General features: G+C 34.9%; 1 long non-coding RNA gene and 1 pseudogene across 1 annotated transcript; both read right to left on the minus strand.

Moving 5' to 3' along the window:
* Positions 1 to 1,376: 1,376 nt before the first annotated feature.
* Positions 1,377 to 5,119, minus strand: LOC142614669 (uncharacterized). Its single transcript, XR_012840497.1, has 3 exons — positions 5,045 to 5,119; positions 4,197 to 4,270; positions 1,377 to 1,706 (listed from the first exon to the last, which is right to left on the minus strand). It is a non-coding gene; the product is annotated as an uncharacterized LOC142614669 (long non-coding RNA).
* A 1,993-nt stretch (positions 5,120 to 7,112) lies between these two features.
* Positions 7,113 to 9,967, minus strand: LOC142616736 (phospholipase D alpha 1-like; annotated as a pseudogene).
* Between the last annotated feature and the right edge of the window lie 17,547 nt (positions 9,968 to 27,514).

Genomic DNA, 27,514 nt, shown 5'->3' on the forward strand with positions numbered 1-27,514 from the left:
TGGTAGAAAGTAAACGGAAATATGTATTATGAATATGTGGGGTTTTGGTGTAAGATAATAGGGGAAAGTTATTGGATATTTTTAGTAGTTTATCGTCATTAATTTTCTTAAATTATTTGATTATTGAGTAAATGGTACTTAAAAAAATTGTTTTAGGTGAAATCTAAGGATTTTAGAGGAAGTGTTAGAGAGAAGTTTTTTTGTGGTGAGCTAGTTGAGGTAAGTAACCTTATCCTAATTGGTTTTATTTTGCTTATACTAGACTATTTTAACTATTGAATATTGTTTATAATTGTTATATTTTATTTCAATTGTACTATTGATTTAAAGTAAAGAATAAAGAATTAACACAAATATATTTGATTACTGAATATATATATATATATGTATATATATATATATATATATATATATATGTATGTACGTATGTATGTCTGTATTTGAATGAGATATATTTTTGTTTGAACTCTAATTTGATAGATATGATTTTGGACAATATGACTATGTTTTGACTTTGATACCCAGCCAATGGGTATTATTCATTGGTACTGAAACTGGTTCTATCTGTGGCATCACGAGTCTATTGTGTCTCTGGATCCAGCTAATGGGGGATATACATTAGCACGAAACTAGTTTCTTTTGAATATGATGCCTAATCACGGGGATATAGCGTGACCATAGTCATAAACAAAAAAAATTGTTAAGAATAAGAACTATGTATGAGTATCTAAAGCTGCTGTTTTGAGTCCTTGAAACTGCTTATATGTGTTTGGAACCTATTGTAAATTTACAACTTTTGATATATGGAAAACTGATTATTTCTAATTAATCTATGATATATTTGTAAGATTAAAATATTCGATCTATGTATAACTTATTATTTTACAGATCTATTTGCTTGATAGAATTTATTAGGACTTTGGTTACGTATTGAGTTGTCAACTCACCCCCTTTTCCCCTCTAGTTTCAAATTGTGAAGAATAACAAGTTTTGGGAGATTTGCTGTTGTGTTGTGAGAAGGGAAAGAAGCTTAGTGATTGTGGGATTAGATAGTCTTGTAATAGTCTTATAGCTACTGGCCAATTGGCATTATGTATATGAGGTTTGGATTTTGTTCCTTTCGAATTATTGGAAATTTATTTATAAAGAAATTTTTGAAGTATTTTGGATTTATTTGATGTAAGTTTTAAGGATAAATTTTAGTTGTTAATAAGGCCTTGCACACTTGTAGGGTTTAGAGTTTAAGGTTTAGGGTGCTTACTTTATAAGTGTGCGACCATTGTCACATGCCTATCTTTATAGTTGGGTTCGAGGCGTGACAATTATATATACTAGCTTATAGCCCGTGCAAATGCACGGGATTTTTATAATTGTGCTAGTTGTTTGTTTATAGCATCATCAAAAGTACACTTCTTTTTTTATATAACATCATCAAAAGTAAATAATACTTCATCATAATAATATATATTAACATAATTTGAATAACGGGAATAAAATTAAACTTACAGCAGAAGAAAAACAAAAACCATTCTTCATAACATCATAAAAATTTAGATCCATGGCTCAAAATAACATTTATAATCCTAAAATAAACCAAAAGTCAAATAGTTTAGCCCTTTGTTTATGGATTTCATGCTTTCTTTGTTAAAAGTCTTTATGGGTCTAATGTTGTAAGCAACCAAGCCATTGAGGATCTTTTTGCATGCCTAGACATATCAGAAGATTCAAAACAAAATGTTAATGTTAAATTGATTTCAAATGAAGATCACATACAATATTAATAAGTTGAAGAAGAATGAATGATATTCTACACATTCCCATAGGCAGCTCTCATACCTACATAATACTCAACAAAGACTAAAACTTAATTAAAAATTCCAAAAGAAGAACAAGCTGCTTTTTTTTATTTCTCCCCAAATCTTATAATTTTGTGGTTCTATTAGGCAAAGTCAAAAAACCTAAGAATGAAAATGTATAACACAAAATGAGGAAATTAGCAGAGATAGAAAAAAAAAATTATAGCAACTAAACTAATTTATGAAATTTACAAATGACAAATTTCTCGAATGAGACCAAATAGAAATTCTCCATCAAATGAATAATACCCTTCATTCTTCCTCACACCTACACTAAAATTAGAGTCCAGAAGCAAATCATGACCGGGCATGACTTTATTTTGTTTTCAAAAGCCTTAAAATTTGTCCTTTTTTTTGAGATAAAAGGTAGAAATTTATTTAATGAATATGCAAAACATTACATGTGTAAACAAAATAGGGGGTCCAGACCTCTGACCCTCTGCTAATAGCAACAATTATACATAAGAACAACAACTTCTGCCTAGCCAAAAAAACTGAACACTACCTAAATCAAACAACAACTCTTGCCTAGACAAAAACTGAACACTATTTACAGCAAAGAGAGAAACTGATCCACTCCTAATAGCATAACAATTATGCAGAAAACAACTTCTTCTGCAGAAACATAAAACAATACATCCAAAACCTTTAAAACAAAACAGGACAATCTGCTACAAAATGTGCAATACCGGACCTATTCTACAGAAACAGTAATTATGGTGAAAAACAGAACAATTTCTGCAGCAACAAATAATTATGCAGAAATTAACACTATGCAGAAGCTGCATCAGACATGCAGATCACTGTCAGTTGCTTGATTGAGCAGCTACCAAACATTGATACTTCTACAAAAAGCCAAGTGCTCCATCAAGAATGGACTTGGGGTGAATCTAGATATGTTCAAAATAATATTTGATAAGTGATTCACATTAAGAATATTGATGAAGATATATACATTAATCAAATTAATAAAAGAAATTCCTTTTTTTATATTCCTCAAGAAACAAAGTAGAAACAGATATTGACTCATAAGTCATAACATAGATGATTTTGATATAATTGAAGATTGAGAGGCAGGATTTTTTGCTAAAAATAGGAAGGGCAAAGTCTACTCAAGTTTTGTAATGCTGCCAATAGCCAGTGGTAATTGTTTTCATTACTAAATTCTTAATCAAATTGTAAATTAATAGCATCTTCAGCTGCAAAACGTTATTTTAGGACTTCTACAATTGAATATTAAACATATAACCACAACAGAATGCTACAAATGCCAAAAGGACTTCACTTTTTGCCAAACAAAAAGAATGCCTTTGTTACCAAAGAGTTGTAGGGCTGTTATATCCTAAATATTAATTACAAAGGCAAGTATCAATTATATAGAGGATTCAAGAAATAACACTAACAACTTAAAACAATTATTTTTTTTAATCCACATACTCATCTATGAATGTCTCGTATGGAGCTATACCATCTACCTAAAGTTTAATGTAAACAATGTGTGTGTTTTCTTTAAGCAATATTCATATTCTTTTAGTTATCTAATCAAAAGTTTCAAAAGTGTGAACTTTTATAAAGCATTGAGTTTAAAGTGACTAACAATAAACCTACTGGTATGGATCCTGATCTAGAAAGATTTCGTTTCAAAGGTGGCAAAAAAGAAAATGGATATCCAGAAACAGTGAAAACTGAATTAATTCTTGGACCCGAAATGTGCATAATTTTGAAGCGTTTTTAATGCTAGAATTAAATGAATTCAAAATTTAGAGGCAGAAGAAGAAAAACATATAACAAAAAAAGTGCCAAAAAAAAAAAAAACAAATCTAACCAGAATACAATAATCAACAAAACATGATATCAATTCAAATTTCAAGGGCAAATGGAAAAAAGTAAAAATCTAACAAAAATCAGCCCCAAAAAAAAAAAAATCTAACCAACAATGAATGGTATCGAAAGAATAATGAGGCATGAAATATGTAAGATCAGAAATTAAGAATGGAACCTTTCTTGTTACAGGGAAGGAGCAGAAAAGTGGGAGAAGATGGAATTGTAGGCAACAGTTTTTTTTTTTTTTTCTTGAGAAACAAATGCAATGAATTTCATAAATGATCACTCAAACCAAACCAATCTAATTCAAGCCAGAACCAATGCAAAAATAATTTAAGATGTAAAAAATAAACAACCGGCCAAATTACGTATTAGAGGCATGCTAATGGAAGCCTAACTCAAAACCAAATCTAACTATAACTAAATCTAAACCAATCCAACCAAGAAATTCAAAACAAAATCATATTCAATCCTCAGATTTGAAAACGAAAGGGAAAAAAAAAAAAATAACTTTACCAGTTACAGTACACGACTTGTCTCTATATGCCTTACGGACTCTATTTGGTGCATGCTGTTCCAGCAGGAAAAGCCTAAAATAAGTTTGAAGGAGGAAAATAAATGTTAGAAACGGAAATACCCAATGATTTCAATCTTACAATCTCAATGATTTAGTAATTTCAGTAATCTTACAAAAACAAAAAAAAACAAAAAAAACAAACAAACAAAACAAAAGCAAATATCTAGAATTAAGGAAACAAAATTTTTGATAGAAAACCCAAAAAGTCCAAAACAAAAGCAAATATCTAAAATTGAGGAAACAAAAATTTTGATAGAAAACCCAAAAACCCAAAACAAAAACGAATCAAATCTAAACCCATTCAACCAACTTCTGGAGTTTTAAGATGCATACGAAACAACCTTTCACAATTTAATTGGCAACGTGGATTAAGAATTCTAGAACAAAACAAAAGATCGATTAGTAATTTTATCAAACAAATTGCATATTAAAAATTAAGTTCTTCGTCTAATACATTCAGATTTTAAATAATCCAAGGTGAATTTTGACTTTTACCCACAATAAATCAAGGGCAAAATCCCTAATGTTACCACCACAAAAAATATAGAGGGGCAATTTGAAACCAAAGCAACCAAAGAAAGAAAATCAACCCATTTATTTTTTTTTTTAAAAAGGGGTAAAAGAAGAACCCTAGAAAATTAAGTAAGGCGAACTACCGGTTTTGAATTCAAAAACATAGATATATTGAAGATTTAAGATTCTAATTCGAATAGGAAAAACAACGGTGAGGAGTTTCAGTCTTTCAAACAACAAAAATAGTATTTAAAGAGGAAAGGATTATGCTGACCTTCAGTACAAAAAACAGAGACTATACCGGTAGAGGGTACGGTGGTCTGATGGTGGCAAAGGTCTCAGATTTTTCGCTCTCCACCATCTATGATAGATCGAATCTCTTCCTCTATCGTTCTCTTTCTCTGTTGTTCTCCTTTTCTTTTCTTTCCGCAACGTATGTTTCTCTGAAGTCTGAACCGTATTTTGGGTTTTATTCTAACGCAGTGTTTAGGTTTCAGCTTTTAGACGTGTTTTAGCGTAACAGTGTAACTTTTGACATTTTAATTGTAAATGTGGTTAGGTTTTTTTAATTGCAACGTTTCTTTCAATTTTATTTTAACCGGTTTTTTATTTTTAAGATATCAAAAAAACAGTCAAACGGTGTTAAGCTTGTGAAACAATATAATGTATCGCTTTTTAAAGTGAAACGTGTCTGAATTTTAAATAGGCAGTTATCCTATTTGTCAACACGTCCTCAAATGCAGGAACCAACTTTCTCTGAGCTTCGTCTATTATATATAAAATATATTTTTTATTTCAATTGTATTACTGATTTAAGGTAAAGAATAAAGAATTTATCACAAATATATATATATATATATATATATATATATGATTATTGAATATACGATTATATATATATATATGTATGTATGTATGTATGTATGTATTTGAATGAGATATATTTTTGTTTGAAATTTGATTTGATATATATATGATTTTGGACAATATGACTATGTTTTGACTCTGATACCCAACTAATGGGGGTTATTCATTGATACCGAAACTAGTTCTATATGGGGCATCACAAGCTTATCGTGTTTCTGGACTCAGCTAACCGGGGATATACATTAGCACAAAACTAGTTTATATTTGAGTATTTAATTGTTTTGAGTCTCTTCTCAAAAAAAAAAAAAAAAAAACTGTTTTTAGTCCTTGAAACAACTTATGTGCTTTTGGAACCTATTGTAATATTACAGCTTTTGATATATGGAAAACTGATTATTTTCTAATCCATCTATATTATATTTGTAAGATTAAAATATTTGATCTATGTGCAGCTTATTATTTTATAGATATATTTGCTTGGTATAACTTATTAGGACTTTGGTTACTTATTGCGTTGTCAACTCACCCCCATTCCCCCTCTAGTTTCAGATTGCGAAGAATACACTACAAAAAAAATGCCTATTAGCGACCAAGAATTTTTGACGGACCCAAAAAGCCCTCTCAAAAAATATTATTTGTGATGGCAAAATAAAACCCTCAAATACTTGGTAAAATGTGAAATATTTGTGACCAACAAAAAAAACTATCACAATTATGTGTTATAGCCGTCACAAATGCTAATATTTTGGAGGGAAATTTTCCCTCCATATTATTTGCGAGGGACAATTAAAAATCTCTCGCAAAAAGTGTATTATTTGTGACGGTTAAAAAAATGTCGTCACTAATACTAAACTATTTGCGAGGGCCAAGATCGACCTTCACAAATAATCATTAAAATGCCAAAAAATTTAGTGGGAAATGTTCCCACCAAATTATTTCCGAGGGACAATAAAAATCCCTTACAAAAATTTATTTTTTGTGTGAGTTAAAAACATAGCCTCACTAATACTAACTTATTTGCGAGGACCACGATTGGCTTTCGCAAATAATAATTTTCTTTGGAGATAAAAGTTATTTTAAAATTCAAAGAATATAATGATTGGTGAATTATAAAGTGATAGGAAATTTGTATTCAAAATTATGCTTATTAAAATTCATAATATCTTGTTTTTCATCTCTGGTTTTCAATTAGGCCACCAACTTATAGTTGGTTTGCTCTAATTCTTTGAAACCTTCGAACTCAGCTTGACTTTGAACTTCATAATTCTAATTTATCCATCATTTTCTATCTGCGTAATTAACCACTACAAGAACTACATGATCACTTCTTTGGAAAGTTGCATGAACTAGACTATAGTAAAAATGTTATTTACATATCCACAACACATAGCAATCAGTGATTGCCAATCATTCATAGTACTGGGAAATAAGATGAACAAAAAAAAAAGCTCAGTTTTAAAATCAATGCAAGGCAATTAAGTGGTGAGAATTGGAGGCAGTAATTCGGACTTGGATCCAAGAACTTTAGCCTGTGTCTGGGAAGAATTCTATCCCAGGTAGCTCTTTGACCACTCCTTTTTCAGTGATATGAATGGGATAACTGAGCAAATGGCCTGGCAAGTCATGGTCCAGTGTCTCACTAGAATAGAGGTCTCAATACTTTCTGGCAATTTGGTTCACTCTTTGGACACATTCCACACTTTCTGGATGGAGAATGGAGTTATCTAGCATGCCTTAGTGCTCGTACCACAATGCCATTCGAAAGCCGTGGATTTGTCCCCCAGCTGGCTGCCTAGTGGATAGGTGGAATGGTTGATAGGCTCCCATGGCAATCTCTGTATCCCGGGCACCATCCATTGACCTCTGATTGATGTTGGCAGATCCAATGATAGTGTATTTGTCACACCCCGAACCCAACTATAAGATAGGCACGTGACAACCGTCGCACGCTTATAAAGTAAGCACTGTACAAGTGTGCAAGGCCTTCTTAGCAACTAAAATTTATCCTAAAAAATTAAAACAAATAAATCCAAAATACCTCAACAATTTCTTTATGAATAGATCTCCAATAATTTAACAGGAACAAAATCCAAACCTCATGTACATAATGCCAATTGGCCAATAAATATAAAACTATTATAAGACCATCCAATTCCAAAATACCTAAACTTCTTTTCTTGCTCACAACACAACATCAAAAAAATTTGATGAACCAATTTACCTATCATCATCTTAGCATGAACATAGATCATGAACCGCCTGGCTTCCTGAGCTCTACTATAATCTGTGTCTTGTTCGGGCTTCTCTGAAGGTTCATATTCTCCACTTTTCCTCATTTCTCGATTGCCAAGGCAAAAGAATGTCAAATAGTCCTTTGGGTTTGCCTCTTTCCCCTTAGTTTGGAGGGCCTGCACTATGTCTTTGTACATCATCTCCATTGTCCTATTTTCCCAATTCAATATTGCTTGCACAGATGCACTTTCTGGGATACCCTCTGGCCACAGTGGAATGACAACATAGACTGTAAATCTTTCTCCTGCCTCAATCTTACTAACAATCTTCAGTGACAGTTCTTTTGGAATAAGATTTACAACACCAACCTCCTCAAATTTAAGGCCATGTGAATTCCAGCAGAAAGAGCTTCCAAAAGAAACCCAATTCAACAACATCTATTTTTTAATGAACATTAGTTTTACAAGGAATCACTACTTTTCTAATGAACATCTATTTTTTAACAATGGCTCCAAATACAGCTCCACCTGCCTACAAATATGGGTTAAAACAAGCCCATTATTGACCAATCTATACAACAAGGGATCTATTAAATTGATCTAAAACATGTCAATACTCAGCAGTCAGCTCACAATTTACATGATTCTACGAAAAAAATTGAATGAAAACCACAAGGTGGGAGAGCAAGCAGCTAGGAATTTGGGAAAACCTTCTCTCGATCTCACATTGATTCACATTTAATCATAATAAATGAAGTTGAATATCCAAATGGGAAGGGAAAGTGGGTTTCATGTCCATGAATGTGTGCAACACTCATTAGGAGGGAGATTCCCACACAGCATAACAGCTAAAGATTTTAAAATTGCTATAATATTGGTTAATCAAATTTCATTTGAAATCTCAAACAATGAATATTGACTAGCAATTGATAACTCAGAAACATCTTAATACAGTAATTTATAATGTCCAAATATGGGGGGAAAACATGTATAGTTCTTACTGGACTTAATGCAATGCAGTCATCAACCCATCTCACAGTTCGATCCACTGATGTCCTGTTTCTCTTGTCAAATACCCATGTAGGCACTTCATCAGCTAAAGTGACCCATATATTTGGCCTCATGGAAGAAATCAATTCCATGTATTCTACAGGTTTGATCTGAGAGCAAACAATTTTATTTAGAAACATTTTCAAGTTAATCACTAAAATATTATCAATTAGATTTTTTAAGCACACGAGAAGCGATATGGGCCAATTACCAAAAGATGCCCACAAGGAGTCTCAAACGACGCTCCAACTTTGTTCGTGTTGTTATATTCTGGAAGGCATTGAATAGAATCTCTTGTTACAGCTGGAAGTCCATAATCATGCAGACCAAGCATTTGATGAAGTTCTCCACTATTTGATATTGTTTTTGGTGAAAGGTCTTCCAAGCTGCAGAATTTAATTATGTAGCTAGCTCAATGAATAATCATTTATGCAATTTTAAAATATGAATCTCTTTTGGAATTGTTTCAATCCCTATTACTTGATAGAACATACATAAAAGAATACACAGTTTCAACAGGTTAGCGATCTCTTTTTTTTAATAAGTAACAGAGTAGCAATCTTTCATCCCAAAAGGCTCTCACTTTCCACTGTTTAAACATTTTTTAAGGAAAATAAGTACCACTTTACGAATTCATAAAATAAAAAAGTACCACTTTACTACAAAGGCCATGACTGCGTTACTCATGTACAATATCTAAGTGTGCAAAACATAACAAAAACTTCAACAACACAAGCTCAAACAAACCCAATTCACTAAACATCTAAAGGGCACATACTTTCAATATATATGAAATTCTTTTCTCATCTAATGGCATTGATATAAGCATCCTGAATGCTTCTGTCAACTACATTATCCTTCCAAGTGTGAAGACCGGCCCTGGCTGCATCCTCAGGAGCATTGGGGAAGCCAAAGGCGGCACCTCCATCAATTGATCAAAACAATTGTACATTCCATGTTTCATGGTCTTCAGGGTACATAACTAGAGATGGGGTTATGAAAATGCCATCTAGTTGCATTAAAAGCCAAAACACAAAATACTCATTCATTTAGATTTGGGACAAGAAGCACTATTCACAACATTGAAAGTAACTCAAAATGACCTACCAGTTTTATACACAATGACTAAAGTGGGTCAATTAAACAAGGAAATGATAATGGGAGTGAAAGACAATACATTATAGTGATACCAAACATACATGCATAGGAAACATTATGAGTTTGGGATAAGCTTTCTCGAAAACAGATTAGATTTTTATTGGTTAGTTACCCAATAACCAATTCATTACACCTAAATAAAAATTATTAGTTATTTGATCATCCCATCCCAAGCTGATTACATTAGCCCAACAGTGTTGAAAATTAAGTTGGTTTGTCATATACTATACAGAGAAACAATGCAATAAGCCATTCACTATCCTTGCCCTGCGATCTTTGCTGCCCTTCTTTGTTTTTATAATTCTCAAAAAAAAAAAATCTCTGTTCTTTTATGAACCTCAACACCCTACAACTTAAAAATCACAAACTGAAACAGTTACAGTGGCCAGTTGGTGAAAAAGACTCATCTTGTTTAATTTCACCTGGCATTATTCACCTTGGTGGTTCTGGAACACCCAATAGCTATTTAAAAACAGTAAACATGCATCTCAGGTTGGGCTAGAGACTCATAAGATGACCAACAAATGAAAATAAATTTTAAAACTGGAGCACAATGATGCATCAAAAAACAATACCAGGAATCACTACTTTTCTAATGAACATCTATTTTTTAACAAGAAAGTTACCAAAAAAACAAAAATATAAGAAAATGTTTTTATGTTTTTTCCCCCAAGTCCAGTATCACAAAAGTTCCTTCGCAGCATCTCATATTCCTTCAGCTTCAAACAGCTCTCCAAAAGCTGCATTGCCTTCTCATCCCTAACAGTGACATAGCATGCAATCTTTTCATTACGTCTGATACCAAAGGACCTCACAGAGTCAAGATATATACATGGGTCCTTCAATCATTTCATTGTCAAATATACTATGAACGTAAGGTTAAATTTTTTTTTTTATCAAAAGCAACACGAAAATTGCACAATAGCATTAAAGTGGTCTAATTTGATTGCTTTTCAAATATGTACAGAGTACAGACTTAGTGTTTAAAGAAAGGTTCAGCCATCAAACAAGAAATTGAGAACGCTTGAAGAATTACCAAGTCTTACATGCTCCGTTTGTGAAAAAACTTAGACAGATTCACTCCTCTCTATAAATAGACATATCCCCATATAGAATCAAACACCTTAATGCAATCAAAAACCAAATCTAACACATACTCAGTTGATAAAATTCAATCAAAAACCAAATTCGACACATACCCAGCTGAATTCAAACTCTAAAATCAAAATCTAACACACACCCAGATGATAAATTCAATAAGACAACACAAGTAAACAACAAGCAAAGAACAAAAAACTCACCAGTTCACAAATTCAATCTAGAAAAGGAAACAAAAGCTAATTATCAACAGAATCCTCCCAAAACGTCACACCCAGAAACCCACAAAAAAGAATTTTCTTTTGAAACCAAACTAGCCAAAGAGGGAAAAGAATGAGTCATTTACCTGAGGAAAGAAAGTGGTAGAAAGACCCAGTTGATTCGCAGAGAACGAGGAACGAGAATCAAGCGCAAAATCGATGCCAAAACCAATAAATGTGTGTATGCATGTGTAAATCTTTGAAAGCCGATTGATTCGCAGAGAGAGAGTGACGATGAGGAGAGGCGGAGACTGGAAAGTTCTGAGAGAGAGAGAGAGAGAGAGAGAGAGAGAGTGACGGTGAGGACTGAGGAGAGGCAGAGAGAGTGTGAGTGACGGTGAGTTGGGAGTGATAGAGGGAAAAGTGAAAAAATTTAGCGGGAAAGGGGAATTGTGTTCCGAGGAAGTTGGGAGTAGGGAGTGTTAGAGGGAAAAGTGAAAAAAATTTTGAGGGAAAGGGGAATTGATGGACATGTGGGGCTAAAGTTTAAAGTTTTATAAGAAATCTTTTCAACAAAAAAAAAAAAGTTTTATAAAGGTCCTCACAAATAATTGTTAACGACGACTGTTTCCCCTCGCTAAAAATAAGTCGTTGACTTTTCTCGTCGTTTGGTAATATATTTGTGAGGGCAAATTTGTTTAGTAGCGATGGTGAATTGCCCTCATAAATTATTTATTTGCGAAGGTATGGTCGCAAAATCTCTTTTAGCAACAAGAGCAAATACGACGGCTTTCGAGGGCCATATGCTCTCGCTAATAACCTTTTGCGACGATATTTGAATTTTTGCGAGGGTATTCTATCCTCGCTAGTAGACTCTTTTTTTGTAGTGATAGTAAGGTTTTGGAGTTTTGTTGCTATGTTGTGAGCAGGGAAAGAAACTTAGTGATTTTGGGATTAGATGGTCTTGTAATAATCTTATATCTATTGGCCAATTGGCATTATGTACATGAGGTTTGCATTTTGTTTTTTTTGAATTATTGATCTATTCATAAAGAAATTGTTGAGGTATTTTGGTTTTATTTGATGCAAATTTTGAGAATAAATTTTAGTTGCTAAGAAAGCCTTACACACTTGTAGGGTGTTTACTTTATAAGCATGCAACAGTTGTCACGTGCCTATCTTTATAGTTAGGTTTGGGCCGTGACATAAATACTGTACGTGAAAGGTACATGAGAAAGAACATAAAAGTTTTATGCTAGATAAACCCATAATAATTAACTATGTGAAAAAGATTTATTACTTTATAACAAATTTATAAAATTGGTTTTTGAGAGTGATAATTCTAATCCAAACTTCAATAATTAAACTTTATTTGAATAATCATGCGTTGCACGACTTTAATCATAAATTTTCTTTATATATATATATATAAGAAATAATAACTAAATGAATGAAAATTATTATATAAAATGCATAATTTTGTGTATTTGTCCTTATATGTAATCTCTAATTAAAATTATCAATAAAAACATTTCTAATTTTATTTTTTTTATAATTCCTTATTTATTAATGAAGAGTGCGATTTGAACTCAAGTAGTTAATCTTTTCTAATACTTACATAAATAAGATTATTCTAAAATAATTAATTCCAAACTTAAGATTAAAAAATTAATTGTATTTATAAAACTAAAATAAATTTTATTTTAAGCCTTATTTTGATATTTAAATCATCTATTTTAGTGTTCATATTATTCAAATGGTTAACACCCTAACTTATACAACTTGAGTAATGTCCCTAATCATATTGTGTTTTAACCTTTAAGAACACATATATTAATATTACACATGAAAAACAATCCAAATTTCCAAAATTAAAAAAAAAAGAAAAAAAAAAGAAAGAAGTTAAGTAAAGATTCAATCAAATTTCTAGTCAATTAATTAAAATGATTAATTATGCAATTAGATTTGATTTAAAAAAAAAACATCACACAATCACAACCCACATGAGCACCAAGAATGATGACTCAGGAAAACTTTTGAACTTGTGGTTTCAAAGTAAAAAATTGGGGAAGATTTAACCTAAACAATTCTTAAGGCAAAATTTCACTAATAGAATCGAAGTTTATATAATAGACTTAATCCTAAATTTACTTCATGTAGTACTTATTTGCATGATCACATGTAGCTTTGAATCCACAGACTCTTCTACTATGAAACTGTTGCACACAATCATTCCAATTCGTGACTTTGAGATCTTCACTCAAAGGTTTAGATTAGTAGCACAAACCTCCAATTTATGACTTTGAGATTTTCACTCAAACATTTAGATTAGCAACTGTGATCGATTGAATGTAGCAACTTTGCTTTATAATTGGATCTGTTGTTTGCACAAAATCTCTAGTTGTAGTTTGAAAAGGGTTTGGAAAACTCCAGATCTATGTACAAAACACTCCCCTCTTGAGTGTGTAAAAACATGCTCTAGGGTCTGTATTTATGTATACTTAAGATCCATCAAAACTCTAGATCCAACGGATGATAGAAAAAGCCAAATCTGCAATCTGCATGAATCTCGATCGGTTGAGATGTGCATCTTGATTGGTCGAGATAAATGAAACTTATCTACACATGGTTTTCCTAATTTCTTGAGTCTTTAATTGTTCATAACTTTATTTGTCTCGATTCTGAATATTTTTAGACTAAACACTAGACAAAACTAAGTTATAAAGGTTACAATTTGTAATGGTTGCCAACCTAAAAATATGGACTTTACAGATGTGGATTTAAAAAAAAAAAATTGTTGACATGGTTTTTTCAAAATTAATTAAACATATTTTATTGTTTTATTAGCCACGTGCGTGCCACATGCGCAAACCGTTTGCTATATAGGCATTTTCCATTAGTGAGTTAACGGTAGGTACCAAATTGATCACAAGTTGAAAATAATAGGACCAAATTGACTGCTATTAAAATGTATGGACCAAATTAGAGTATGGGGAAGCTCTGACCAAGTATTTGTTATATTATGAGGGCCAACGTTCAAGAAAATTTCCATCTAAGGAAAGAGTTCAATAACATGGAAAGGAAATTTTTTTGAATTCTTCGAAAGTACTATAAATATTTACTTTCCTTTCTCACATGAATTGTAGGTGATGATGCCTAAAATTGTCAGTGAGCTGTATGGTCCTCACGTGCTCCAAACAAGACCTGCTCAACACAAAGGGAAGAAGAAGAACCTACAAAGGGTACCGGTGTAGTACCAGCCAAATACCCTCTGACAGTCAAGTTAGAGAAATTTTTTGTTCACAACTCTAGATTGCCAGAGCTGGGATGAATTAAGCGTACCTTGGTTTGTGAGAGTCTTGGGGTTTTTATAGTAGTATAGGGCTTAAATTCGTTTCTTGGCTTAGAAGATCTTTCCTTGTGGGAGAGATCTTCTTTAATTCGCACATCTTGCGGAATTTTTTCCTTGTAGGAGTCTTTTTTATTAGGATTTATTATGGGGCACAAGATATTTCCTTATATATTCATACGTGGATCTCAAATAAAATACATGCCGAATCCGTCAAGAGCTTCTCTTGCCCCCGTCAGCTTCAAGTCGTTAGCTTCCCATTCCATCTATGTCTTCTAGTCGTCTCATAAACGCACCAAGGATCTCGAGGCGTACTCGTCAGCTTTGGGATGGATCCGTCAGATTTATGGTGTTGTTTAAGGGTACACAAGCAAAAATCGTCAGATACAATCATGTCCGTCAGCTTTACTTAGACTTCAAGAATTACCCTTATCAGTATGTCTCATCATAAATTTAATTAGTGAGACCCACAATTATATATGTAAGGACACAATTTGTACCTAAGCCCAAAAGAGAAAAGGGAATAGACCCAAAGAGCTCAATACAATGAATTTGTAAAGAATGTGTTTGAAATCTAGGTTCTAATGAGTTTGTATATCAGTTGTAATGGGCCAAAATGACCATAGAATAAAGATGAAGAAATTTTATATAAGATAAATCATCCTCGGACTCAATCTGAGGAGGCTGGTTCTTCTATATATCTCACTTAATGACAGATTACCAATATTGTTCTTCAGTCTACAGTGTTTTTCTCTCCTTTTTTTCCGGTACCCCTATCCTGAGGGTCTCCTCTCCCTTTTATACTATCCTTCCTCCTCTCTCTGCCCTCCACGTATGTATCAGATTGTTGGTCTAGATACTTGTCCCATCAGCACCTTCCTAAAGCTTTTGAAAGTAGCTGTAAGGCTGAACATTGCTGCTCAAGTATCACTTCTTCATTAATGTGGCCAGAGGGTTAGCTGCAGAGCATTCAATGCGGTGGTAGCAACTTTCTCTTAGATATTTTAGGACTTTCCTCTGTCCTACGCTTCTTGTGATGCTTATCCTTATCACTAGAATCTCCCAGAACGCTGTCCTGGATGGCAGACCACACCTTCAGATCTTGGCTTTGCTTAGCCGAGTAGGCATTCGTCCTTGGACCACCCTATTTGACTCTTATGACCAATACTTACCTCCTCACACACTAACAAAGAACCCCCATGATAGTGTTCACCCGTCCTCGGACTACTTCATATTCTCGAATTGGGCCCTTAGCCCAATATCTACATAGATATGTACTACTGGACCTATCACCCCTACAATATAAAAGGGTGGAGAATACATTTATGATACTCCAAGAGTATTCTATAATTACCCGTGTGGAAATTATACTCTAATTCTGCCAACAAAATTAGAGTACAATTGAAAATTAATTAGACACACATACACATATAAATAATGTGTTTACGTAATAAGTATCAGACTATATAAATTCATAACACTATAAAAATAATAAATTCAAAATATTTTTTAATTTATAAATTTAGATGCATTAATTTGTATTTAATTTTATTGATACAAAATTATAGTATAATTAAAAATTTGGAAGGACATTTGACATGTAATTCATTCATAATTACAAGGGGAAATTATTGGGTACTCTTGGAGTACCATAAATGCGTACTCCCCTCTCTCACATAACTGTTGGTCCCACTAATTAAATTTATGGTGGGATTCACATTTCATGTGAAAAGGGGAGTACGCATTTATGTTACTCTCGGAGTATCCAATAATTTTCCAAATTACAAGAGCATACACTTAGCACAAAATTGGGGGTAATTTTTGAGTACTCCAGATGTACCATAAATACGTATTCCCCCCTCTCATATAACTGTGAGATTCACTAATTAAATTTATGGTGAGACCCACAATTTATGTGAGAGGGGAGAGTACGCATTTATGGTACTCTCGGAGTATTCAATAATTTTCCCAAAATTGGAATGCAAAATAATCTACTTTGAATTTTTTTGGCAAGGTAATTTAGAATCTTGATTAGGAATCTAATTTAATATGATATATCTGATTGTGGAATTGGATTTAAAATTTTTTTAATTGACATGTTTTAATATTTCAATTTAGCCACCTCTTACACATTTATTGAATTGAATATTCACAGATTGGTTATGACATGCTCCCAAAAAAATACATCTTACTTTATCTTATCTTAATCCACAATGCCTAAATTGCAATCTTTCTTAATTCTTTTCCAAAATGTTAGAACTTAATGCCCCATTGTCCCAATATATATATGAGATAGGTTCAAGTTACACTTGGTGTAACTCTAAAGTGTTACACTTTTTTCAAATCATTGGATTTAAGTAGATATAATGTGTGGCTTCCAGTTAACTCAACTGGTAAAGTCTCTGATAGTTGAATAAGAGATCTGAGGTTCAATCTCCGCTTATACCAAAAACTAATTGGTGTCTTGGTCTGATGATAAATAGCTATTATCAAGAGCGGACGCCATAGGTTGAAACTCTCTCTCAAAAAAAAAAATAGATCCAATGGTTAAAAAAATACCCTCATTATTACAAATATTTTTATTAGAATCTCATTAATTTCCCTCATTTATTACATTCTAAACCTATCTCTAAACCTAACAAAAGAAAACGTCTAACTCTCTCTCTCTCTCTCTCTCTCTCTCTCTCTCTCTCTCTCTCTCTCTCTCTCTCTCTCTCTCTCTCTCTCTCTCTCTCTCTCTACATTGCTCCTCCACCATTGTTCCACCTCCACAGGTTGCCAGTAGAGAAAAAAAAAAAAAAAACCAAGCTGAACTGTTTCTATTTGTGAGTATTCTATTTCTTGGGTCACCATTATTTTAGCTCATAGCAATTGCAGGTTGGTTCTCTGTCTTTCTCTCTCAAGGTCAACTGTTTTTCCTTTTTTTGTTTATTTATTTTAATGTAATTCTTTATCTTATTTTTGCTTTATTGATTCATTTGTTGGTAAGAAAGTAGAATCCTAGAAATTGGTTGTTTTGGGTTTTATGTTTTTAGCTAGTTTGGTATCAAAAGAAATTAGCTTGAAAGATTCAATTGTACTTGGTAAAGTGATTTTATTAGGCTTAGTTTTAGTTTTAATGGGTCTCAAAATATATGAAAAAAAAAAACTTTCAGACTTTAAATATTTAAAAAAAAAATTTCCTGCAGTTTCTGGGGAACTAAACAACACTCGTTAGTGCCCTTTGTGATTGTAAAGTTTGGTGGTTGTCTAGTTCTTTTGGTTTTCAATTGTTTTTCTGCAATTTAGTAATGATTGGGTTGTCTATGTTTTTTTACAATATGACATTGTTTAGATTATGACAATTTCTTGAATAAGCAATGGAATACCTTTGCAAAACACAAGTTGTAACAAAATTATTGAAAGTGTAGATTAATAGTTGTCTAGCTCTTTTTACCTCTTTTTATTAAGTTTTTTTTTTTTTTTTTTTTTTTTTTTTTACTGTTACCCAATAAATCATAGAAACTTCTTTTTATTATTATATTAAGTTTTTTTTTTTGCTATTACCCAATAAATCATAATAACTTCGTTTTACTATTATATAAATTTAGCATTTTTTTATCTCTTTTTATTATGAGTTGAGTTCAAGTTACACCTGGTGTAACTTTAAGCAATGTTGCACCACCCAATAACCTGTTATTGAATTAATATTTTGAAAATCCAACCGTTGAATCACATGTTCTATATGTTCTTAACATGCATGAGAATTCTCATATCAATTGGATGCTATTTACCATTTGATCCTTAAACTCATCTTTTATGCTTTATTTTAAACTACAAAAATTTGAATTTTAACAATTGATTGATGACATGGCTATTAATTTTTTATTACCTTGAAATTTTGTAAGTATGAAGAATATACCAAGATAATGTAATCTAACGGTGGATTTGTCAAGATTCGTATCCAATTAAAAAATATTGAGTGGTGTAACATTACTTAGAGTTACACTAGGTGTAACTTGAACCCAACCCTTTTATTATTATTATTTTTGTTTTTACTATTATCCAATAGATCATAGTAGCTTCCTTTTATTATTATATAAAATATGGGCTGCTCTTGACAATTAGACCAAAAGTTATTATCTACAAATGGACTACCTTTAAAAATAGACCAAACTTTATGAAAAACTCAAGCCCAGTTATTACCTTATATATTATAACACAAGTTTGACCCTTCCCACATGTAAATCAAAGCCAAAAATTTTACCCACTTACAAACTCTCTTCCTCGTCCCCCATGTATAGATGATACTTCTAAAAAATCTCATTCTCATGAAATCATGTCTTCATTTTTTCCTCAATTTCAATTCAATTGGCTTTTTTCTATTTATAATTTTCTATGCAATTTATGCAGACAAATTCTCTTTGTCATCGACCAATGCAACATTTTAAAAATATGTATAAATCTTGAGATCTCCGAGGTTGCTGAAATAATTGACAAATGCATATTTCTAAAATTTATAATAACAAAAAAAATCTAATAAATAGCATATACTATCTCACAAAATGTCATTTATTTAATATTTTCCTTAAAAAAAAATTCAATGATAGGAATGATAAAAAACATGATCCTATACAAGAAATACCAAAAATACATACACAAAAATTTTTATAGGAGGATTTATCTTTAAAGAATATGAAGAAAATAGTAAAGATAAAATGAATTGAATGAAATCCTATGAAACCAGTTTGTTAATCAATTCAAATTATACTCATCATTTACATAAAAAAATGCATCATGTTATTTACATTAAAAAAATAATACATATTAATTTCCAAGTTCATTGCAAGATAACTGCCAGGGTATTGCAACAATAAGTAACATTGATACAACAATGGGTTGGTATTACATTCCGTGCGTGCTTTGTGAAAGGCATGTCAAACCATAAGCAGGATCATTTTGGTGTGCAAAATGTGAAATAGAAACAAATCCTTCTATCTCAAAGTTAGAGGCACTCACATTAACTACATATTCTCCAAATATTTATAATATATTCATCTCACTAAAACTACTATATATATATATATATATATATATATATATATATAATTGCAAACTACTTCAGATATAGGATTCAAATTGAAGTTTTTGATGCAACTAACAAAACAGCTTTTGTGATATTTGGTCGAGATGTTGAGAAAATCCTAAATAAATCTACAAGAGATCTTGCTGAAAAGCAAACTGAATTATAACTAATTGAAATTATTGTAGAACTATTGATATTCGAGAAGAAATCCCACATGATTTGGAAAAAAAAAAATTGGAAAAAAAAAATTCCTACTTCATTTTGATGAATTCAATCTAAATGATGGTTTTGAAAAATAACATAGTTCCTAAGATTTTTAATGCACCTTCAAATGACAAAAAGGTATGAAAGAAAATAAAATACACAATCTAGCATGCTATATTAATTCCTTTTGCTGCTTTATTCCAAAATTAACAAAATAAAATATAAATACATTTACAAAAAATTGTCACATCATTGAAATTTAATATGAATATTGTGGGGGGTAAAAACGCTTAAATAAACGTTTGGGCTTTGGGCCTGGTTAGTTTGTACAAGTCTGTCCAATCAGAGTCCTCTAAGCCCACAGGTCAGTCCGCACTATAATGGTCCGAGGAGTTGTCCGAGGAGGAGTATCTCCTCGAACAGGCCCAGTAAAGGTTGTGGGACTTGCTAAACAGTTTAAAGACAGAATTCTGAAAGATCTGTTGGGTAAAGGTGTGATCCAAGCACACGTTAGAAGCAGGAACGAGTGAGAAAATATCTGAGGAAAAAGCTGCTGCCACCGCATTAAAGGCCCTGCATCTACCTCCCTGGCCGCATTAATGGATAAATGACCTCTGAACAGTAGTAATCAGCCTTCTAACTATCGTTTGAAGACTTTAAGAAGGTGGTAGATGAGACAAGTATCTAAAAAAAGGATCTGTGTTACACGTGGATGAAATAGGGAAGAAGAAGAAAGATATAAGAAGACGAGAGAGGAGAGAAAGAGAGGGGGGCTTTTCTTTGAAAGAAACTAAATATTGTAATCTTTTGCTTAGAGAAAAAAGGGTTATACAAATTGTCCTCGGCTTACATCCGAGGAGGGTTTTTTGTCAAGTTCATCTGTTACATGCTTAGACTACGACATTCTAGCCTATTTATCAACTTTCTAACATCCCAAACCTAGGTTTCAAACCCATACTCTACAAATTTCATTGTATAAGGCTCTTTGGGCCTGAACCCATCACTTGTTTTTGGGTCCGGGTACAAATTATGCACTTATAATTGGAGCCATCTGTGGGAATCTAGTGTTGAAGGAATTGGAACATCATGGCAGGCTTAGGTTCGCATCATGCAGAATCTCAGGGGTCCCAACGTGAAGATCTTTTTGAGCGTCTTGAGCGTCGGAGGGATCGAGAGGGAAGCGTGCATACTGTATACCTTGATGCAAGCCATTTGCGTGGTGGAAGCAGTGCCACCCATGAGGATGATGCCAAAGCCATGCAGAGGGAGATTGACCACCTCAGGAAAAAGCTACGCCGTGTCAGACGAAGGTCGGCTTCACCCCCATCCAATCCTTCCTCAGAGGGGTCCCAGGGAAGCAGTTACAGTCCAAGGTCCAGGACTCCCCCTGGCGAAACCTCCTCTTACGAAAAGGATGACCTACCAAGTCGTAAGCTTAGAAAGTTTCCCTCCAGGGGAATAGGGAACAATGCTATGAGCCGAGTATTGCACCAACTCTCCAAGTCACCCTTCTCACGCAGGATCGAGAAGGAAAGGCTCCCTAGGTGGTTCACTCAACCCACCTTTACCATCTATAATGGCAGGACAGACCCAGTCAAACACGTGAGCCATTTTAATCAGAGGATGGCAATACATTCTCAGAACGAAACCTTGATGTGCAAAGTCTTTCCTTCTAGCCTGGGACCTGTTGCTATAAGATGGTTCAACGGACTAAAGTCGGGGTCTGTCGATTCTTTCATGGAACTTACCAGGGCATTCGCGTCTCGATTCATTACATGTAGCAAAGTCCCTCGACATTTGGACTCATTATTATCTATGGCCATGAGGGACGGCGAGACTTTGAAAGCATACTTCGATAGGTACTGGGAGATGTTTAACGAGATCGATGGAGATTTTGATGAAGTGGCGATTAACACTTTCAAAGTGGGCCTCCCAACTGATCATGATTTAAGAAAATTCCTGACCAAAAAGCCTGTACGGAGTGTACGTCGCCTCATGGATCGCATCGACGAGTACAAAAGGGTTGAGGAAGATCAACAATAAGGTAAGGGTAAGGTGAAGGTTATCCCACAGGAGAGAAGGGATTTCAGGTTGGACAGGTATCATAACAATAAGCCTAGGAGAGATTTCTCGGGGCAATCTGGTTCAGCCACTCCTCAAGTAGTTAATATTGTATTCCGAGAACCAGTGCACCAATTGCTGGAGAAAGTCTGTAAAGAACCCTACTTCAAGTGGCCCAGTAAGATGGTGGGGGATCCTACGAAACGGAATCAAAACCTTTTTTACCAGTATCATTAGGATGTGAGTCATACCACCGAGAATTGTTAGACCCTTTGGAACCATTTAGAACAACTTGTTAGCGAGGAAAAATTAAAGTAGCACCTGTATCAACCCAACGGAACAAGAAATCACTCGGGTTCAAACAATCAGAAGAACAACTCATCTCGACCGCCCTTGGGAACAATTAATGTCATTTTTGCTGCACCTGACAGGACCAGTTTTTGTCCTACAAGGGTGATGGCGGTGTCACATTCCCAAGCTGAGGAGTCTAGCTCGAGGCCGAAGAGGATCAAAGGGAGTGCGCCTATTTTAGGATTCTCTGATGAAGATAAGGTTGGAACTATTCAACCCCATGACGACGCCCTGGTGGTTACATTGAGGATAGAGAATTATGACGTCAAGAGGGTAATGGTCGATCAAGGCAGCGGTGCAGATATTATGTACCCTGAATTATTCAAGGGGCTTAAGTTAGGGCTGGGGGATCTCACTCCCTATGACTCGTCGTTGATAAGTTTTGAAGGGAAGGCTGTTATACCAAAGGGACAGATTCGATTGCCTGTACAGTCTGGCTCGGAAACGGTCAACGTGGATTTCATTGTGGTTGACGCATATTCTCCATACACGGCCATCCTCGCCAGGCCTTGGCTGCATGCTTTGCGTGCTCTCTCCTCAACTTTGCATGTTAAAGTAAAATTTCCTTCGGGTGGATTCATTGAAGAAATTCTTGGTAGCCAATCAATAGCAAGGCAATGCATATCGGCTGTAGTACTGCATCCAGCCAAATCATAGTCCTCGGTTTCGGCTGTGGAAGGTTTATAGCAATTAACAACTCTAGATACGCCCGGTGCGGTGACAGCAGAGGAGGCCATGTGTGAAGATTTGGAAAGATTTCTCATAACTGATGACCTCGAAAGGTTCTTTCAAGTTGGGATATGGTTACCACACCAAGAGAAGATGAAATTGGTGATGTTTTTGAAAAACAATATTGATGTCTTTGCCTGGGATCCGTATGAGGCTCCGAGGGTTGACCCAAGCTTCATTTTCCATCATTTGAATGTCAACCCTGCCGTTGTTCCTAGGAGGCAACCACCTCGGCGTTCTTCGAAAGAGCATTCTGAGGCCGTCAAGGAGGAGGTGCTCAAGCTCAAAAGGGCTGGGGCTATTAAAGAAGTTTTCTACCCAGAATGGTTGGCACACACAGTCGTAGTGAAAAAGAAGAGCGGAAAGTGGAGAGTATGTGTGGACTTCACAAACCTGAACAAAGCTTGCCCAAAGGACTCGTTCCCGATGCCTCACATCGATTAGCTAGTGGATGCTATGGTCGAGCATCCTCGGATGAGTTTTTTAGATGCCTTCTAGGGTTATCACCAAATACCATTGGCGTTGAGTGATCAGGAGAAGACTGCCTTCATTACTCTTACGAGGAATTATCACTATAAAGTGATGCCATTCGATTTGAAAAATGCAGGCGCTACTTACCAAAGGATGATGACTAGGATGTTTGAATCGCAACTTGGAAAGACCATTGAGGTATATATGGACGATATGGCAGTAAAGAGTAAGACAGTACCTATGCATGTGAAAGATCTGGAAGACACCTTTCAGACGCTTAGGAAGTACAAGTTGTGCCTTAATGCCTCAAAGTGTTCTTTTGGGGTGGATTCCGGAAAGTTCCTAGGCTACTTGGTGACTCATAGAGGAATAGAGGTGAATCTGCCATAGGTCAGAGCCATTCAGGGCTTGCAACCACCTCGGAATCCAAAGGAAGTTCATAAATTAACCGGGATGACTGCTGCTCTCAGCAAATTTATCTCTCGGTCCGCTGATAGGTGCAGACCTTTTTTCCAACTGCTAAATAAATGGAAAGGATTACAATGATCAGAGGAGTGCGCTTTAGCTTTTCAGCAACTTAAGGAATATCTTTCCCAGCCACCTATCATGTCTCGGCCAGAGGTCGATGAAATCCTGTTTGCATACCTAGCTGTAGCTATCCATGCAGTCAGCCTGGTTCTGATAAGGGACGACAGTGGGGTACAAAGACCGGTTTATTATGTCAGCAAATCTTTGAATGAAGTTGAGGTGTGTTATTTGCCTTTGGAGAAGGCAATTCTGGCTGTAGTCCATGCCACACGAAAGCTTCCTCACTATTTCTAGTCCCATACCGTCGTGGTATTGACTCAACTGTCTCTCAAGTCAGTATTGCAAAGTGCTGACTACTCGGGGAGGGTAGCCAAGTGGGGAACTATTTTGGGAGCTTTCGATATCAAGTATATGCCCCGCACCTCGGTGAAGGGCCAGGTTCTCGCTGATTTGGTGACAAAATTTGTTGAACCATCATAAGAAGAAAATGAGAAAGAATTGCACATGGATGAAAAATAAGTTGGCATGATCACGGGCAAAGGACCTCCAATTTGGAAAGCGTATGTTGATGGGGCAGCAAACCAGAGGGGGTCTGGCGTTGAACTTGTTTTGGTATCCCCTGAGGGAATTATCTTTGAGAAATCATTGAGATTAGCGTTCTCGGCGACTAAAAACGAGGCTAAGTATAAAATTGTCTTGGTCGGTATGAATATAGTACGGATAATGGGGAGAAAGACAGTTCATATGTCCTTAGATTCTCAATCAGTTGTGGGCCAAGTAATGGAGACCATGGAGGCTAGGGATCCAAGAATGCAAGAGTACCTGACCCAGGTCAAATGTTTACAATCTGAGTTTGATTCTTTCATCCTTTCGCATGTTTCTAGAAGTGGAAACACGCATGCGGACTCGTTAGCCACCTTGGTGACGTCCTCGGCTCAGTGTTTGCCTAGGATTATCCTTGTCGAAGACTTGTTGAAACCAACTTTAACCACCATAGGAGCCGTCCATATTTATCTGATAAGGCCCGAACCTAGATGGATTGACCTCGTGGTTTCTTTTCTAAAAAGCAATGTTCTGCTCGAGGAGAAGTCTGAAGCAGATAAAATTCATCGAACAGCGCCTCGATTCTGGTTGTCTAAGGATCAGAAGTTGTATAAACGCTCTTTTTCTAGACCATACCTGCTGTGTGTACATCTTGAAGCGACGGAGACACTTTTGGAAGAATTGCACGAGAGAATTTGTGGGAGCCATACTAAGGGGAGATCCTTAGCCCATAGGGCTCTGACTCAGGGATATTGGTGGCCCAATATGCAGAGAGAAGCTTAAGACTACGCAAGAAAGTGTGACTAATGCCAAAGGTTTGCTCACAATATTCATCAGCTTGGGGGAGTCCTTAATCCTTTGTCTAGTCCTTGGTCATTCACTCAATGGAGACTGGATATAGTTGGGCCTTTTTCGAGGGCTGTGGAAAATAAAAGGTGGCTGCTTGTGGGAACTGATTACTTCACCAAGTGGGTCGAAGCTGAGCCTTTATCAAATATTAGGGATGTGGACTCCAAGAAATTTATCTAGAAGAATATTATCACTAAATTTAGGGTACTTCACACACTTATTTCAGATAATGGCATGCAATTTGATAGTAAAGCTTTCAGGAAATATTGTAATGACTTGGGCAGCACAAATAGATACTCCACCCCAGCTTATCCTCAGGGAAATAGGCAGGCCGAGGCCGTTAACAAAGTTATAGTTAGTGGACTTAAGAAGAGGTTGGATGATGCGAAGGGTAAATGGGTAGAGGAGCTGCCACATGTTTTGTGGACATATAGAACTACGCCGCGAAGATCCACTCGAGAATCACCTTTCTCCATGACTTACGAGGCCGAGGCGATGATACCTTTAGAATCTGAGTTTCCCATATTAAGGACAAGTTCTTTCAGCTCAGGAAATAATGATGGCCTCTTGGGAAAAAGCCTTGATCTGGTTGAGAAATAGCAAGAGGCCGCCATGGTCCAAATGGCTTGTTACCAACAAAAGCTTAAACGAAGATATGACACTCATGTGAAGCTGAGACCACTAGCTCCTGGGGATTTGGTACTGAGAAAAGTCGTGGATACTGCCAAAAATCCAACATAGGGAAAGCTAGCACCAAATTGGGAAGGACCATATCGGATCATCTCTGTAGCGGGCATAGGGTCATATCGCTTAGCTGATCTAGATGAAAAAATTGTACAACGCCCATGGAATGTAAACAATCTACGAAGGTATTATTATTAATAAAAATTATTTTTGTCGCTCCTCGTTCAAGTTATCATTATACAGTTTGATTTATCTATCGCTACTCATAAGTATCAAATAGAAACTTGGACATGCATGGTCTTTGGACCACATGCCTTGTGAAAATTGATATTATATTGTTTGTTAAACAGAACCTTAGTTATGTTGGGTCCTTAGACCTTCTACTTTGGAAAAATTAACATTTCAATTTACTATTCCTAAGTATCAAACAGAAACTTGGACATGCATGGTCCTCAGACCACATGCCTTGTGGATATTGATATCCTATTGTTTGTTAAACAGAACCTTAATTATGTCATATCCTCAGACCTTCTACTTTGGGAAAATTAACATTTCAATTTACTATTTCTAAGTATCAAACAGAAACTTGGACATGCATGGTCCTCGGACCACATGCCTTGTGGAAATTGATATCCTATTATTTGTTAAACAGAACCTTAGTTATGTCGGGTCCTCAGACCTTCTACTTTGGAGAAATTAACATTTCAATTTACTATTTCTAAGTATCAAACAGAAACTTGGACATGCATGGTCCTCGGACCACATGCCTTGTGGAAATTGATATCCTATTGTTTGTTAAACAGAACCTTAGTTATGTCGGGTTCTCAGACCTTCTACTTTGGGGAAATTAACATTTCAATTTACTATTTCTAAGTATCAAACAGAAATTTGGACATGCATGGTCCTCGGACCACATGCCTTGTGGAAATTGATATCCTATTGTTTGCTAAAAAGAACCTCAGTTATGTCGGATCCTCAGACCTTCTACTTTCGAAAAATTAACATTCTAGTTTACTATTGCTAAGTGTCAAACAGAAACTTGATCATGCATGGTCCTCAGACCACATGCCTTATGGAAATTGATATCTTATCGACTGTTAAACAGAACCTTAGTTATGTCGGGTCCTCGGACCCTCTACTTTGGGAATATTAGCAGAAACCATACCACGTTAGTGTTGATGTGTTGATGAGCCACGGTAAGTTTGATGGATTTCTTTATACCCCAAACTAAATCCTAAATTAAATTTTTGATTGTGTATTGCTGTATTACATATATTATGGTCTTAGGGCATGATTTACAAGTATA

Source organism: Castanea sativa, chromosome 11 (genome assembly GCF_040712315.1).
Source record: "Castanea sativa cultivar Marrone di Chiusa Pesio chromosome 11, ASM4071231v1".
In the NCBI taxonomy this organism is placed as follows: Eukaryota; Viridiplantae; Streptophyta; class Magnoliopsida; order Fagales; family Fagaceae; genus Castanea; species Castanea sativa.